Below are 18,607 nucleotides of genomic sequence, written 5' to 3' on the forward strand. Positions count from 1 at the left end.
TTAAGCTCCAAGTCTGTGGCAATTTCTCGCAGCAGACAGGAAATGAACGTGTCTTGTCTGCCCTTCCTGTGAGCCACCTCACTGGGAGGACCAGAGTGGGTCAGACAAAGCGTCAGCGGCTTCCAGCAAACCCTGACATGCACCATGGGTAGAACTATCACAGAGGCCCACCTGCACAAGAGACACAGCCCAGCAGGGGTGACCAGGACTTTCCAGGTCACAATCACAATTCTATGTGTGTGGGGGGGTGGGGGGGTGAGGGTGTGCACACATGTGCACGTGGAGGCCAGAGATGGACAGTGTCTTCTATCCCACCCCATCTTATTTTTTGAGACAGAGTTTCTTACTGAGCTTAGAAGTCATTGATTGAGTAAAACAAGCTTGTCAAGAGTCCCAGATTCTGCCTGTCTCAGCATCCCCAGCACTAGAAAGACAGGTGCATGGCACTTGCTCCTGGCTTTTGACATGGGTTCTGGGAATCATCAACCACTTTACTGACTGAGGAAGCTCTCCAGTCCCGGGTCACGATTCTTAACTAACATGTAAGCAATTAATGCCTGCTTGATCTCAACACACACATACACACTTCACGTATACGTTATTATGTGATCACAAGGAAGAAGAAAAGCAGAAATGATGAAAAGTGCCTCGTCTTTTCAAGCTTCATCCCAGACAGTAATTGCAGCTGATATCAGCAGTTCCTTGTCGTAAGAATCCCATGAAACAAACTGCCCTGAAGCCTGCAGCTGAAAGCAGCAGGTATTTCCTTTGCTCACGGACCTGTAAGGATGCTATTAGGATAGGCTTGGCTGGGTGGAGCTTTCAGGGGCTCTGCTCACGCTTGACCAGTGGGAAGATAGCCAGGTGACTGGTTATCCTTTGCTAGCCTCTCTCTGTCCACCACACTAGCTTGGCATTTTCCTGTGGCCGTGGGCAGCAGCAGCGAGACAAGTAGGAATGTGCAAGACCTTTTTAGTGTGAATCACGTCTCCTGAAACATCACTGGCTAAAACATGTCACTTGGCCAGACTTAGGACCAAGTGAATCTTTAGTGGGAGTAAATGCGAAGCAGTGACTAAAGGTGCTGACAGTGAGAATGAGTGTGTGAGAATGTGGGTGCATGTGAGTGTACACACAAATGTGTGTGAGAGTGTATTTGTGAATATAGGTGCTGTGTGTATGTGTGAGTGTGAGTGTGTGTGTGTGTGTGTGTGTGTGTGTGTGTGTGTGTGTGTAAAATAGGGTTATCGAGACAGCATACAGAAAAGTAAAGCATAAGAAACCAGAGCATCTTCTGTGGACATTTGGTTAAGCACCTACTGAATACCTGGATCTCATCCAGGGGACATGGAGCGAACCATCCCCCACCTTGCGCAGGAACTGCTTCTAACAGGATGTCTGCAATGAGTGCTTATGGGCTATTCTCCTCCAATGGGGCAGATTTTGGTCAGGTACTAAGGAGACACCAGCAAGTCATATGGGGCGTCCACTGCACACAGTAGCCCTCTGCCCAGCAGTGAGCATAACGCACAGCCCTATCTAATGTACGACAAAGTGAAGGCCCAGCAGGACTCAGCTGTGTGCATGTCTGGTCTCAGGATGCCAAGCTCCATCGATCTCACACCAGAACCCTGTGCATTCCACAGCACCAGATTGCATTTATTCTGTGATTCATCTGGTGTTTACATGTCTCCTATGTGCCAGGCAGAGCTCACATCTTAGCAATGATTCATGAAACCTCTGTGTCAGCATCCATCACACACACCAACTCCTTATGCCCTCTGACCTTTGCCCTGGCATGAGGTCATTACAGCTGATGACACTAACTAGCTCCTTTAAACAATGCTGGCAGCAACACTCTGGCACCTCCCAGGCTCTTCATCTTCATTACTGCAGCCTCTGCTTCGCTTCAGCCGCGGGTCCCCGGCCTTTTGCTTACCTTCACAGAGGTTCTGTGTCATTAGCTGCTCACTCTTCTGGCCAATTACATGAGGTAAGCACTCCTGCATGCAGCACCCTCCCCAGCTGAGGCTGTTGAAGGTGCTGGCTCTGCCCCCCAAGAAGTAAGCGATCCAGAGGAGACAAGAGCCAGGCGGCTGGCCGTGTGACTCACGTGAAAGGAATGAGCCACAGACAGATGTTGACTGGATTTATTTCAACAAATCATACTTGAACATGACGAGAGGTTAAACTAATGGTTTAATGGTGGCACCTCGCTGTGAGGGAAGGCAAACCTCAGGGAAGCCGCCTTAATAACACAGCTGTCACCCAAGGGATGAAACCTCCAGCAGTTTGGTGAATTTGCTGGACTCAGATTCTCAGCTTGCTGTGAGCGAAGACCTTGGCTTGCTCCAGCAGCATCTGAGTGAGGCAATGCACAGGTAGGAAGATGGAGAGATGAAGAAAATGGAGGGGTAAACGTGGGGATGAACTAGTTGAACAAATGAAGGAATCTGTTGTTTTGTTTGCTCACTAGGACAAGAAGGATGTAGTTATCATGTCTGTTGCTTATGTCTCTATTTTCTCATTTGGATCTAATCCTACTTTTCTTGACTTGCCCTAATGATCCTCTCTTTATAGAAAAAGACACTACAACATGGAGAAATTGCTTAGAGAATCAAGCCAAAAAGCAGGGTTCAAACCAAAGGTTTCCAATTCCCTAAGGCCTGTGAGTGCCCGCTTTTGGAGAAAATATCCTTGTCTGACAGATCAGAAACAGAGGTGGGGGGAAGGGTGATTTAACCACATGGGATTGTGTGTGGACAGGACAGTGAACTGGGTACAGCTGTCCTGTTCTCTGAGGAAGCCACCAGGTAGGTGTGTGTGGTCCAGGGAGCCTGGAGCCACCAGGTAGTGTCTGAGCTCAGCTCTGCAGTATGAGCTAGGATTCCACGGCCTCTGGTGGATGCTGATCATGTCTACTTCAGAAGATGTGACCCTGGTCTCCTTTCCTTTCAGCATCTGCTGACCCTGGCCTGGGTGCTGCTCAGAGCTTCAGACTCACAGACCTCTGGGTTCAACATCTCACTGAGCAGAAGGTGTCCTTAGAAGACCTTTCACCCAAATGATGCTTGGTGGACGAGAACACGGTGAGGCTGGCCAAGATGTTCTCAAAGGGAATCAGGTCACAAGTTCAGGTGAATGGCTGAAAGCTCAGCTCTGTGTGAACCTTGGGTCAAGGGTGAAGCTTTTCTAATCATGGAAAAGGAAAGAAACTATCAAAGCAGGAAACATTCTTGGGGAGTCAGAGGCTTTCAAAAAGCCATGGGTAAGAAAACACATCAGGGCTGGGGGCGGGGGTGGCCTATGCCTTTGATCCCAGCACTCAGGCAGCAGAGGCAGGCGGATCTCTGAGTGTGGGAAGTCAGCTTGGAAGCCAGCCTGGTCTACAAAGTGAGCTACAGGACAGTCAGAGCTGTTATACAGAGAAACCCTGTCTTGAAAAAACAAACAACAACAGAAATACACACACACACACACACACACACACACACACACACACACACAGACAGAGAGAGAGACAGAGAGAGAGAGAGAGAGAGAGAGAGAGAGAGAGAGAGAGAGAGAGAGAGAGAGAGAGAGAGAGAGAAGCTCATCAGAACACCCCAGGAAGGCTCCCATGTACCAGGGGAGGAGGCCGCTTTCTCCATCAGGTTCTGTTGCTCAGTCTCTATGGGGAGACAGAAGCATAGATGTAGGGAGAGAGAGCTACCATATTGAATGCCTTCTGTATACTGATACCGCATATGGTACTTATGTAGCATTCACTGGGTGCAGAGCCAGGGCTACATCACACATCACAGCAGTCAACTCACTTAGTCCTCACAGCACTGTCCTCATTCAGAGGCAGGAAGAAGCACAGACGGGGGCAGAATGTCTAAGCTTGGAGCTGGATGCTCACTGGGATGGACCCAAAAATGTATTTCCCAGCTACTGGGAAGGTGGTTGTTATCTCTTTCTGCTTTACAGGTGGGTGATCTGAGACATGGAACGATAAAGTGACATTCAAGCACAGATGGGGAAGGTTTGAGTGAACCCCAATTTAGATTAATTATTTCTACGAGACAAGGAAAACACAGTGAAAACAGCTTTCCCTGGTGAAGTGGCTCATGGGAAAGTTTACAGAGACCACCACAGAAAGACTCCAGGAGGCTGAATTTCAGCAAGGGTGTGACGCTCAGTCCACAAGGCCTGCGACACTCTGGAGGGGTTGACTCAGACGGGCTCTACTGAAGGAAAATCGAGTCTTTGAGGTTGAGAGGCCTTGGCGTGTACTCTGGCTGAACAACATCTCCATGTGCTTTGCCTTTGCTTCTGATAACCAATCCCACTCCTGGCACCCTCTTTCCTGTGACCTTGCATTGAGACTCCCGGCGATCGAGAGCTGGCTTGTGGATTTTGCATAAAGTCTGGCAAGCTTGGCACGAACATCACAGCTGATGTTTGATTTAGGGAAGGAGTGGGAGGCCAGGCAGTGAGCAGAGAGAGGCTAGCTTTCTCAGCCTCTCTCCTCAGTGGCTCGCCATCCACTCCCACACACATACACACTTGCCTGCCAACCCTGACCTCCCCAGCTTACTATAACAGGGGTTGGGGTGGGGTGCTTGCTCTGCAACATATCTCACCTGCCTCAAAGACAGAATATCTGCTCACTCTCTGTGACAGTACCAAGGTGTGCTACCATTATTCTGGTGGCCCTCCCCATCACTGCATACTTTGCCCAGTCAGGCTGACATCTTGTCCTCTGGAGACTTGCTCAGTGCATTCATACATCCGTAACTTGCAAAGCCTTTAGGGGAGGGCAAAGCTGTGGGGACAGTGTGGCTCATACTAACTTCCCAGAGGCTCAGCTTTCCCATCCATCACCATCAACATGCTGCCTCCACTTCCTTGTGTTCCCAAGTATTGTTTTGGCTCTGGCTCCTTTGCAGAAAAACTGCAGCTCACCAACCCATAGGAAACAATAATCTGGCATTACAAAGATGCTCATTATGGTCCAGGAGAGTTAAGTTTTCTGGGGAGGCCTTAGCGTTGGGGGATGATTCAGCAGGTGTTCTTAGTTTAGAGCACGATTGGCAGCTGAACACAGGTGTGGCAGAGGGCCTAGGGGGATCTGTAGTGATATTGTGTTCCCCAATATATTGTGCACCCTAATAAACTTATCTGGGGTCAGAGAACAAAACAGCCACTAGATATAGAGGCCAGAAAATGGTGGCACACACACCTTTAATCCTAGCATTCCGAAAACAGAGATCCATCTGAATCTCTGAGTTCAAAGCCACACTGGAAACTGCCAGGCATGGTGACACACGCTTTTAATCCCAGGAAGTGATGGCAGGAAGCAGAAAGGTAGATAAGGACCAGGAACCAACCTGGTTAAGCTTTTAGACTTTTGAGCAGCAGTTCAGCTGAGATCCATTTGGATGAAGACACAGAGGCTTCCAGATTGAGGAAACGAGATCAGCTGAGGAATTGGCAAGGTAAGGTTAGCTGTGACTGGTTTTTTGTTTCTCTGATCTTTCAGTGTTCAACCCAATACCTGGCTTCAGGTTTGGTTTTATTAATAAGACCTTCTAACAATTCGTGTTACAAGGGATCTTGATCTTGGAGTTGACCCTGGAGCCAAGATCTGTGTTTCCCAAGCTCCATGGAGTTGGGTTCAGTTTTCTCTCTGTGAAATGGCAAGAACAATGAAGCTTGTCCTCCCGGATTACTGGGAAAATGTAATTTGATTGTAAGAAATGTATCATTCTGGGCTTAGTTCTTATATGGGGCAGACTTTCTATAGATGGATAATACATTTAAAAACACAAATAGACACAGTCAGTATTCAGTCCCATGGAAACCATCGAGGATTTCCTACTCAAGCCAGACCTCCTATGTATTTTTCAAGGGCTTTGTGATAGCATCACCAAGGGACATGCTAAGGGTGATGTATGAAAGCCACATGTAACTGATGATTTACCATATTCTGGGTCTGCTCTAGAGATCTCACCTGGATTACAGCATTCAATCTTCATGTTAGCCTCCTGCATGTGACTCTAACCCCATCTCTTGGATGGGAAGAAAGAGTTTCTGATAGATGAGATAATCTACCCAGTTCTGGTTAGGACTGAATTTCATCTTTCTGTTTCCAGAATGTCTTAGCTCTGCTCACATAATTGGTAGGAGACAGTTACATGGTGACTATGGCATTTACAGAGCAGTGATGTCATGGCCATATCTGTTCTCACTGAGCAACATTTATGTGTCAGGGATGGCTCTACCAAGAGTTTGCTCCTTCCTGCAGAGCCTTTGGGCTGGTCTTCAGCCCACAGTTTAGAAGCCCTCTCCTCTACAGCCCCAGGCAGTCCCCTGGCCCATGGCTACCTCTGCTCCTGTCTGTCTAGAACAGATGCCAGGGGCATCTAGAAATTCCCCCAGGGTACTGTGGGCCTGTACCAGGGTGGTGGTGATCTGATTTGTCCTCTGCAAGTCTCTCAATAGTCATCTGTGCAGACTGCAGCTGCTGCAGGCCCCATGGCTGAGGTCCCACGAAGGCCATCTGCTCTGCCCTCTCTCATCCCTAATCCACCTGCAGAAGGCACAATCGCATAGCGAGCAGCCCAAGAAGGAGATCCAGAGAGGAAAGACAGACAGACAAAGCACAGAGCAGCTGCAGGTCTGGGTGGCTTGATTCTCTCCTCTTATCTGAGCTCCTGCAGCCAGTAGGGGAGAAATGCCATGATTTACATGACAAGGGCCAAAGGAGGGAATTATGGCAAATCAGTTCTGCGGGAAGAGATAAAGCCCCTTGTTTAATGTGTGCGGTGAAAGGTGGAGATTCAATTCTCATAATGTCAGATGACGCTGATGAAGACTGACACTCGTTATTAGTATCATGATTTTCCCCTTCTCTTCTTGGACCTGAGGAACACACAGCACGTAAGGACAGGGTTGTTGAACACCATTGTAAACAGGCGGCTGAATAAAGCCGGGGCTGTGGGGGCTGCCCAAGATGCACCTGCCAGCTACTCTGGCTGGAGACAGCAGAGGTACACTGCTCAGCACTACCTTGTAAAGCTCCAGGGGTTCTCTATCTGTCCTTGTCAGCCACACCAAAGCTTTGCATCCTTTGGCCCATCATCTTTCCTCTATAAATTTGTCTTCTTGAGCAATGTCCCACTTGTCTCGAGGATGCCTCAAGAAAAAGGGAAGCCCTTATTTAGTAGGTCAGAAGGTGGGCTGCATCATCTCCTTCTCTAGAGCTTGACAATGCATGCGGTGACTTAAAGCCTCCGAGAAGTCACGCAGGGAAGAAACCAGCTTACTCACTTAACCTTGGGTTTCCTTGGATCGGAATCAGCACCCTTCCTTTGTTCTTTTGGAGACACAGCCTTGCTCAGGCTGGACCCAAACTCTTAATCCTCCTGTCTTAGCCTCCCAAACACTGAGATTTCAGGCATGCAACACCACATGGGAGAGGCCACCTTGTCCTGTCTAGGGCCAGATAGGAAAGACTTCGACTTGGCAGGCTATCTGTCTTTTGCATACTCTATTGTTGTAGTACAAAGGCAGCCATAGATAGTATGTAAATTGCCCGCTTTCCAATAAAGCTTTATTTAAAGGAACAGTGAGTCAGCCATAGTTTGCCAGCCTTTGCCCTAGACCACACTCACCCTGACCACAGCCTTCCCTTCTGTGGGAGACCAGCACACAGACTATTCAGCAAAGCAGGAAGGTGTACAGGTCCAAACTCCAGCCCAAACAGTCAGTGAGTCAATCCTTGGGTGGATAATGTAAGCCATGTCACAGTTCCCAGCATAGCGCTGTCACTTTCCTGAGTGGTGAGGGCCAAACGTAACAGTTTATTGAAAGAACACACATAAGGTACATAGCACAGCCTTTGGCCTGCAGTGCTCAATAGCTACTCATGCCTATTGGGAGCAGATTGGTTTTCATTTACATTATTGCCCAGCCATCTTACATCCCTTAAGTGCTTAGCAGGAGCAATCTCCCAAAGGTCATTCACGGCTTGAGTCTGAAGCGAGGGAAGGCCTAGCTACTGGTATCACAGGAGAGCTCCCTGACAGACCTCTATCAGAGCATCTAGATTCTCATCATTAACTTCCCATCCGACTTTATCTCCTAACCTCTCTGCCAGAGAAGTTTCTTTAACCTTCCTTCTTTTGGAGTAATGATGCCTGACACAGTGACTGGGCCCCCAAACAAACTGTAGCTCAACTCTCAATCGCCCCCCAGACTCAGCCCCAGCCAGCCAGCCGGGGTGACCTGGTGTAAACGTCACCTTGGCTCCAAGAGCTGAGATCTTGGCAACCTAAAGGCATGCTGAGAATGTGCACCTGTTCTGTGAATGAAAATCATCTCTGAGATGCCCGGCAAGCCTCCTTTTTAATTACCTCATTACAGGAAAGTCTCGTTTCTAAAGTAGACTTTGCATTTGCCTCAGAATTTGTGACCTAACAAGAAAAGGGGACTGGTCTTGAGACAGGGGAGAAGAGCTGGTAACATCTCTGGAGGTTGCAGAAGGTAAGAGCTTGGGAGAAGCATGTACACACAGACATGTCCATGAACACATGGCCATAGGAGTTAGGGTCGAGAGCAAAATAAAAGCCCTTTGTCCTGATGGGCCAAGACTTGATTGGGCAGTGCCTCCTTGTGCTTATCTTTGTTCCCTACTTAAAGTGCAATCACTCAGTGAGTGTCCAGAGACTGACTTAATATTTGGTAAGCTGATTAATGAGATTATATGCTCCTCTTCCTTTGTCTCGGCTAGTCTCTCATTGTTTTCTGGATCAAACTCTGGGCTGGAACGCTCTGCACATTGCTTTGACATTGTCTCGGACTGGCCCTTCCCCCTATTGTCATTCACATTAAAAACTCTCCCCTGGGACTGAGGACATGGCTCCATGGGTGAAGAGCTCATTGTACAAGCATAAGAACTGGGTTAGAATTCTTAGAGCTAGGTGCAGCTAGGTATGGTAGCATGCATTGCAATCTTAATCCTACAGTAGGCAGAGACAGGAGGATCCCCAGAAGTTCATGGACCAATTAGCCAGGTGTATACAGCATAGCAGCAAAAACAACGGACTTCACCTCAAACAAGGTGCAAGATGAGGACTGACATGTGAGGTTGTCCTCAGACCTATCAGTGCACACCAAGGCACATGTGTATGCACACACAGACACACATATACTCTCCATCAGCCATTCTAGCTATGGGTCTGCCTGCTCGCTTACCCTGAGTATCCAGGGCTCCCCTTGGCCTTGTGGATATGGAGTATGCTTGCTCAGTTTCCTCCACCCTTCTCCCCTCACATTCTCAAATTGGCCCTAGACATCTTCTGTCTGGTTTTGCTTTTTCTTAATGACACATAGAAGATTGCCCTTCAGGGTTCTCCAAGGTTTGGGGTGGTCTAGGACACCTTCTAGGAAGGATCCTTGCTTAGAGAGATCAGTGCTGAATTAGTCCTGATGCTTGCTGCCTGGTGCTTGTACTGACTCATGGTTACAGCTTTGCAAAACCCTGGAACAGGAAAGCCACCAATGTGCTGAAGGCTGCACATGGCAGAAAAGCCCAGGCTCAAAATCTTTACCTTAGTTCTCGCCTTAGTTAGATAATGTCAGGCAAGACCCTCAGGCTCTCTGAGCTTCTGGGTTCTCATAAGGAAGGTGCAGGTGTACAGTCCTGGCTTTCTCTTGCCTGGGAAATGGCCACGAGATGTCCTGAGGTGATGGATTCAAAGAGAAGCCCAGACTGACCTTCAGGCACCACATGGAAAAAAAGTTTTCCTGGAGCCACTAGGTGTCAGACCCTATAATGGGGATTCCAAAGAAGGGAATTTCAAAGTATGCTGTTGGTGTCATAGATGTGGAAACTGACTTGGAGTGAATTGACATGGCCAAGGCCACGTAAATCCAGTTTTCTGTCTTGACTGTGAAGTTCAAGCTTCTGTTCTGCCATGAGATGGGCATTTTATTATTTATATGACTGGAAGGTGGGCTCCATCCCCCAGCGGGCAGCAACCCCACTCAACAAATTCTTCTTGATCAACCGTTTGAATGTGTAAGATATAATAAATAATGTAAGGGAAGTGGATGCAGCCTCAGGTCCTTTGGAAGGCTTTGGTGTTATGAAACCAAGAAGCACTGGAGGAGACAGAAAAGAGTAGGACAGACACAAAGGGCCAGGAACATAAGCGACAATCTCATAGTAATGCTCTCCTTGGTGCCCCCTGGCCAGCACGGATTGGGTCTGTCTGAGCACCTGGCTTGCCTCAGGATGTCCTTTGATATTTTCCTCCAAGGTGACCATTTCATTGTATCCCAAGACCGGCTACATCGATCTCCTTATGACCTAGTTTGAAAACAAAAGATGGCCAAGAATGCAACATGATGGGAGGGGATGGTCTCTCTTCTTCAAGCACCCCCTGATTTCACAGAGGGGCTTGAGGTAAAGCCAACAAGGGGGTGAAAGAAAGAAATGAGATGGAAAGGTAGCAGTCACTGGTCCTGCTGGGGCTGACGAGATGTCCTGGACCCAGGGGTAAGGACTGGGAGAGGCAGCCTGGGCACTGGTGCTTCATGCTAGGCAGGAACTTGACTGTGGCCCCAGATTCCTTATACATCAGCCATAGAACCTTAGTGGCCCAGGGAAAGAGGCTTTCCTATTAAGTTCACTGTAGCTAATACGTCCTGCAGAGCTATGGTCACTTGGGATGTAGCTTGGGGGAATGCTGTATGTCCTTTTCACAGATAGGGACACTGGGGAGTGGGGCCCAAAGTGGTAAGCAGGGAGGGATGTTAACTCAGATCTGCTGATGAAGCAATGAGACCCATATCCAGGCCTGCAGAAGCTAGTCACTGGACACATGGATACTGATAGAAACACATACCTGTGGAGACCGACAGGCTGACAGAAAGGGAAGCAGAGAACAAAGAGAAGTGAAAGGAAGGAGAAGGAAGGGGAACAGAGGAGAGAGGGAGGGAAAGCGAAGGAGAGGGAAGAAGAGGGGAGAGTGGCGGGCTAAGGAGAGGGGAGAAGAGGGGAAGGGAGGGAAGGAAAAACGGGGAAAAGTTGGTGGGCAGGGCAGGGCTCTAGATGCCCCAGCTTAGAGCTTCCATTATGTGAGGTGGGACTTTTTGGCCACAAAGTAAACAACAGCATAAGAGCGTTATACTCTTTTTTTTTTTTTTTTGAATTTATTTTAATTTATTTTGCAATACAATTCAGTTCTACATATCGGTCACGGATTCCCTTGTTCTCCCCCCCTCCCGTCCCCCTCACCTTCCCCCCAATGCCCCCCCCCCCATTCCCATCTCCTCCAGGGCAAAGCCTTCCCCACAGACTGAGGTCAACCTGGTAGACTCAGTCCAGGTAGGTCTAGTCCCCTCCTCCCAGGCCGAGCCAAACAATCCTGCATAGGCCCCAGGTTTCAAACAGCCAACTCATGCAATGAGCACAAGATCTGGTCCCACTGCCTGGATGCCTCCCAAACAGATCAAGCCAATCAACTGTCTCACCCATTCGGAGGGCCTGATCCAGTGTGGACCCCTCAGCCATTGGTTCATAGTTCATGTGTTTCCATTCATTTGGCTATTAGAATGAGGAGGGTTTATATGAGCGAGAATTGTTGAGACCAAGGTTGGATAAAGCGTTATACTCTTAATGGAGGCAACAACTGGCACTCAGCCTCAGGCAGCAATCTGGAGTGTCCAGACCAGACCCAGGCTAACAGGCACGCCTTTGGAAGGGGCAGCCTCCTCTTGGCTCACTCTATGCGAGCACACTCACTGAATGCAGCTAGCATTTTTATTTCTCAAGAGAAGCAGGCCAGACAGATGTGACAGCCTGCCTCTTGAAGAGCCATTCTGTTTTAGGGCTGAATTTCACCCATGTGCCTCCTATCATCTCTGGACTACAACTTTCTGTCCTTCTTACAAGGTTTTGGGCCTTTCTTCTCCGTGGCTGGTCAGCAGGGGGCAGAGGTTTCCCCAGGCCAGCCTGCTTTGCTTTGAGGGATTCCCCACAGGGATAAATTGGGACAACAGGGTTTCACAAACAGCAGTTCTTGACATAAATATTGCCAGGCTCAGGCTAATGTGATATCATGGGCCTGTAATCCAAACAAAATAGACCATTGTCCTGTGATTATTTCTGCTCTGGACAAAAGCCTGTGAACACTTGGCTTCCCATTTTTTTAACCTCTGTATTTATGGGCCATGTTAATTTAATTCAGCAGGCCCGCCTTCACTGCCTTCAAAAGCGGCCTTTATTTGCATTGCATGATTGCCCGCCTTGCTGGTCCGCTGCTTTTCACTGAGAAGGGAAGCTTTGTCCTCTCCGTTCTAAGAAAGGAGAGGAGAGAAAACCACCCCAGACCCTTTCACTTGTCACAAAACCTCCCAACAGCTTCACATGCTCACTGCTCATGTCCCAGAAGCACACACCCAATCCCAGAATACCCGGAGTGGTCCAGGACAGACCCCCCTCCCTCATCCTGGAAGATGCAAGTGTAACCAGGAAACCCAGACCTCCCTTCTCTGTGCTAACCCAGGACCCAGCTGACTGTCAGCAGAGCTGTTGGCCTGGCCTCAGGGGCTCATTTGACTGGCAAGTCTGTGGAGACTTAGCTGGGCTGTGTCTTCTGGAAGTAGGGACTTCCTGGGACACCTCCATCCCCAAATTGTGAGTGAGTGGTGCTGGCTGGGCTACCAACTTTGTCAGCTTTACCTCCTGTCTCCCTTATAACATGTGGGATGGGGTTTGCATCTGTCTTTTCAGTGATGGGGAAACTGGGACTCAGAGGCAGAGGATTTACCTGAGTCCTCTAGCTCTCTAGAAATGGCAACAAGGATTCTCTGTGGAGATCAAAGCTTAAGTGATGACTTTGATGTTTAGTCTCAAGAGTGACAATGTATTTCTAGCTGAACTGTGCAAATAATCTATGAATGTATTCTTTTTAAAACATTAGAATAGGGACTAGGGATATAGCTCAGTGGCGGGATGCTTACCTAGCACCATGCCTTGGTTCCTTACCTAGCACCACAAACAATGGCAACAACAACCCAACACGATGAAGGCTGAAACGCCCTGGCGCACATCCCAGCTTCCACCATCTTGCCAAGTGTTTACCAGCTGTGTGTTTCCCATGGCTACACACACACACACACACACACACACACACACACACACACACACACACACACACACAATCTTTTCTTTTTTTTTTTTAAGTAAAATGTTTATTACAGTCTGTCACAATTTGCATTTTACACTTGATGACACAGGACTTAGTCAATCTAGCTTGGCGTCACCTTAGCTCAGCTGGTGTTCAGTTCTCACACTTGTGAGCCCAGCCAGGCTTCAACGTGGGGCTGTGCTGTCACTCGGCACATCAGCAAGCCTTTCCTCAGAGCAGATACAAGAAGCAGGCAAGTGACCGGGACTGCATGTATCCACATCCTTTTACCTCTGCTATCCCCTACAGCCTCCCTTTCTTAGTTAGGGCTCCCTGCAATGCTTTGACACAGACTAATATGGGCAGCTCACTGGGGTGTGCTTTTGGGAGTGGTGTGTAAAAAATGGGGTAGAGGGCACTAGGCAGAGAGAGGTGTATGTCCCTAGGAATGGTGAGTTTTCTAATCCACTGGGGAGAAAAAGAGAAAACAGTCCTCTGGAGGCTCAAGGCCAAGCGTCTAAGCCCCACGCTGTCCATATCCCTCACCTTACTCCATCCTCCCTCAGGATGGGTGGGAGACGTTGCAACCACACCCCAAAGAGACAGCTGCTCCATCACTCCTTGTCACCCCGAGTCTTGCCTCAGCTGCTTTTTGACTCACATCTCCACATGGGCACCCTTAAGGCCAAAATTGGAACTAAGGAAGCAGCCAACAATTTGGGAGGAGGGAGTGGGTTTTCTGGAAAGGACTTGGTGTCACAGTTATCTGAAGATTGCTCCTAGCCACTTGGGGAAGATGACTTCAAGTTAATAAGTAGTTTTTGCATGCCATGTCACATTGCAGGGAGATCACATAATCTTTTTTATCTAATTCTCATGAGTATCACAACTCTATGCATTAAGACTGGTCATCCCTCATTTGACAGTCCCATTGTTTAACAGGTCTAATGCCTAACATGTGGGGACTCAAACCTCAGCTCCTTATCTCTAGAACCTCTACATTTACATGACCTATGATCTGTCTTTTATGCAGCCCCATTTGTACTGCAATTTCCTCTTCTAAAATGTAGAGGACAAAACACTGCCTAAAATAAAATACTATCACCAAAAGCCAGGCCACACAGTACCATCAGCCATAGCTTTGAAAATCTTAGCATTCGAAAGCCTGCCACTGGACTAGGAGTTTCTATTTAATCTTCCTAACCTGTTAAAGGTTGAACTGTGAACTCAAAAAGATATGTGGAAACCTAATTCCAAGTGGCTCAGAATGTGACTTTGTTTGGAAGTGAGGGCATTTGTGATTGTCACAAAGGTCATATCAGAGCAGACCCATCAGGAATGGTGTCCTTATCGTAAGAGTAGAGAAAGAGAAGAATGCCATGTGGGCCCACTCAAGATTGAGTAGAGACAGGAGTAATGCTGGTGTGATGCTTGGAAAAGCTCAGGGATGCTCAAGATGACTGGCTGGGCAGAGTTCAGAGATACTGAAGATGACTGGCTGGGCATTGGAAGAACCCAGAGATGCTCAGGATGACTGGCTGGACACTGAAAAAGCCCAGGGATGCTCAGGATGACTGGCTGGGCACTGAAGAGCTCAGAGATGCTCAGGATGACTGGCTGGGTACTGGAAGAGGGATTCCCCAGAATTTTCAGGAAGAGCCTGGCCCTCCTGATGCCTGGGTTTTGGTTGTCTGGCCCCCATAATTATGAGATGATATTTTGTTGGTGGTGTTTTGAGCCACCCAATTTGATTACAGCAGTCCTAGGAAATGAATTCACAACTTGAGGTATTTTTCTCTTCTTTTCTCTCCAGTTTTGATAAGTGAGAAGGCTCATATTCAGAGGCACTAGCTAATCTGCCTGAGACTGGACAGAAACTTCACCATGGAGGGGAGTGGACTGTGAGTCTGATGGACTGTAGATCTTCCCCCGGAGTCCTCAGCCTTCCACAATAGCTCAGGTCACACATGGACAATGCCTGTCCAGACCCAGCCCCTCATCTGTTTAGAGGAAGCCTCCATCACTAGACTGTAAGGTCCTTCAGCCAGAACCAGGTAAGAGCCAAGGACAGAGTGGTTAGGACTCTCACGAGACTTGTCCACATGCTCTAGACAGCTTTATCCAACACAAGATGTCAGTCCTAGCGAGGTGACCAGAGTGTGTTCGTGTAGATGTGAGAGCACTACAGGGGGCTTCATGGAGCAGGGTGCTTCCCGGATGTCTCTGAACACACCGGGTAGTGGTTACCATCACTTAGTCTATATTCTGTGCTCATGGGAAAAGTCTACGTCTGACCAGAAAGCAAGCTTGTTCCCTATCTAGGGAAAGCTACACCAGCAGAAACTTCTAGAACACAAGCAAGCCACACACACCATAAGTGGCTGTTTTCTTTTTAAGTTCACGGATTTTAGCCCACTTCTAGAAATCTTCCCTAAGGAAATGACCAGAAATTTTATCTGAGATGTTCATATAAACCCATTAAAATATTATTATAAAAAATTAAGAACACCCTGGCCTTACAGTACTCCCATAGAGGAAACATGCCTTACTGACTGGATACATAATGGTTTTATTGATTTGAATATAATACTTGGCATAGTAAAAGTGTTCATTTAAAGGAAAATGCTCCCACAGTGATAAAACAAGTTATTTAACAGCTGATTATTTAAATCCGTCTCATATATGTGTACTGTATTTGCCTTACTCCTCCCCTCCTCTCTCTAATCCCTTTGGTATCATCACCCCCTTCTCCTTCTCAAATACATGGCTCCCTTTTTAAAAATCATTGTTGTGTTTTATATATATGTACATATATGTATGTATGTATGAGTAAATATAAAAAAAGAAAGAAAATGCAATGGGGGAATATGAATGTTATATTAAGGGGAAAACAGAGCTACAAAATCAAACTGCAGGCCAGTGAGAGCAGATACCCATGCTCAAGTGATGCTAGCCATACCGAGCATCCTGTTCCTGAATAACCCACCAGGCACTCCAGTTCTCAAATAGCAGCCAATGCCCCAACTTGCACTCAGTTCCCAAACACCATCCAAACACAGGCAAGTACCAAGTCATTCCGGCAGCAGCCACTAAGATGTGGAAGGAATGCCTGACAGTTGAATAATTAGAGAGCAGCCAGAATAAGAAGAACACTGCAGAAGTAGAGAGAAGACCAGGGGTAGGGGGAGAAGGAGAGAGAGGAGGGGGAGAGGGACAGAGTCAAGAGCCAAGAAAAGGCTATAAGTAGCCAGAGACAAGAAACTACCAGCTGTGGTCACCAGATGAGTTCCAGAGAATAAAGGATCAAGGGAGTGTATATCAAGGTTCCAGAAAACTGTTAAGGTTAGGCAACATGTGGCAAGGTCTGGGTCCCTGCAAGGAGACCTGGAGAAGCCATTGTGTGAAGCTGTGAAGGTGAAGCCTAAGTTACAGTGGAGATCCAGGGAAGCTGGAGATGTCAGGACGATAGAAGCTCCAGGCATGGAGTAGACCTGGCCCAGGCAGCTGTGTGTACAGCAGGTAGCCAACATGGAGGGTGTGGCTCCCCCAGGCTGTTGGAGCCATAACTGTCAGTTACGGAGCCCTGAAGTTTGGTGTGCGTCCTGTTCACAGGGGCTTCAGCCTTGCTGTGGCTCCTCTCTCCTTGAAACCTTCCCCATTCCTCCCTTTAAGAAGGGGCTGTTCCTTCCATGCCATTGTATATTGGAAGCGTGTAGCTTACTTATTACTGTACAAGAACTCATAGGTAAGAGATTGCCCTGTGTCTGAAAAGAGACTCAGGACCTTTGGACAGTACTGAGACTGTTAAAGACTATGAGGACTTCCAGAAAATGGACTGAATGCATTTTGTATTGTAAGATGAAAATGAGACTTTATAGGTCAAAGGTGGTGTGTTAGGATTTAAGGTGATGTGTTTGAGCATCAGGTTGATGAAGGGTAGAGTTGCGATGGCTGACTTTGATTGTCAACTTGGCTCGATTAGAATTACCATGGAAACCCACCTCTGTGGCATATCTGTAAGAATTTCCAGAAAGGTTAAGACTCACCCTAGGAGTGGGTGGTGCCATGCCGTGGGCTGGGGTCCTAGACTGAGTAACAAGGAGAAAGGGTGAGTGCTAGCATTCATCTCCCTGCCTCCCGACTGGGATGCAGTGTGGCCACCTGCCTCATGCTCCCACTTCCATGCCCTGCCCACCATGACAGGCTATATTATTTCTTAAACCACAAGTCAATATGAATTCATCCTTCCTGATGTTGCATTTGTCACAGTGATGTGGCAAGCAACTGGCAGAGTGACATTCTCCATTTCTTCTGCTCTCTTTAGAGTTACTTTAAAGTAACACTTTAATAACTGGAGAAAAGCATGGCTGAGGAGCCATCTCTGCCCTGCCAGACATCCACAGACACCTCTTACCCTCCTGATCCATGTCTATCACCAACACCTGTCCTCAGACTCTTCCAGTCTCTATGCCTGGCTCGTCCTGAGCCCTCATGTAGAGCTCCCTGCTGTGGGATGGTCTGTATGTCAAATGTGTTGCTGATTGGTCAATGAATAAATCACTGATTGGTCAGTGGCCAGGCAGGAAGTGTAGGCGGGACAAGGAGGAGAATAGAGCTGGGAAGTGGAAGGCTGAGGCAGAGAGACACTGCCAGCCGCCATCAGGACAAGGAAGATATAAAGTACCGGTAAGCCACAAGCCACGTGGCAAGGTATAGATTAATAAAAATGGATTAATTTAAGCAGTAAGAACAGTTAGCAAGAAGCCTGCCACGGCCATACAGTTTGAAACCAATATAAGTCTCTGTGTTTATTTGATCGGGTTTAAGCGGCTTGGGACTGGCGGGTGAGAGAGATTTGTCCTGACTGTGGGCCAGGCAGAAAAACTCTAGCTACAAATGGCGCCCAACGTGGGGCACGAACCCACGACCCTGAGATTAAGAGTCTCATGCTCTACCGACTGAGCTAGCCGGGCTGGCGACCAACGTGGTGGCAAGAGTTTCCACCTAAAACCTAAAAAAAAAAGATTCTAAAACGGAGCTAAAAACAGCTTCCTAATTGTCTCTCTCAAATGAGCGGCAGCTGCCGGTTTGAGCTACTGGCGGGTTGCTGGCATGTGCGCTCGACCTACAGTATGGCGGGAATGAGGCCTCTACAAGTGGCACATTAAGCTACGTTGTGGATTTAGCCTTTGCTAGTACAAAACAAAAAAAGAGGTTTCTGGGCTACATGCTACTTAGATAAAAACATAGACCCACGATGGCTCCCAGAGCTGGCGGTAAGCATACCGCCGCCATGTTGGAAAACTGAGGTGGGCGGAGCCAGCAGCCACAGCTGCTACAGCTTAAAGCAATAGATTCACAATAAGACAGATTCAGATGTAATAGTTTAAAATGTGTGTAAAATATACGTAGGCTTAAAAGAAACA

General features: G+C 47.9%; 1 non-coding gene across 1 annotated transcript; it reads right to left on the bottom strand.

The window, feature by feature from the left end:
• Positions 1-18,081: 18,081 nt before the first annotated feature.
• Positions 18,082-18,154, bottom strand: Trnak-cuu (transfer RNA lysine (anticodon CUU)). Its single transcript has one exon. It is a non-coding gene; the product is annotated as a tRNA-Lys (tRNA).
• Between the last annotated feature and the right edge of the window lie 453 nt (positions 18,155-18,607).

This window comes from Peromyscus californicus, unplaced genomic scaffold (assembly GCF_007827085.1).
Source record: "Peromyscus californicus insignis strain IS unplaced genomic scaffold, ASM782708v3 Scaffold_4__1_contigs__length_199733344, whole genome shotgun sequence".
Lineage (NCBI taxonomy): Eukaryota > Metazoa > Chordata > Mammalia > Rodentia > Cricetidae > Peromyscus > Peromyscus californicus.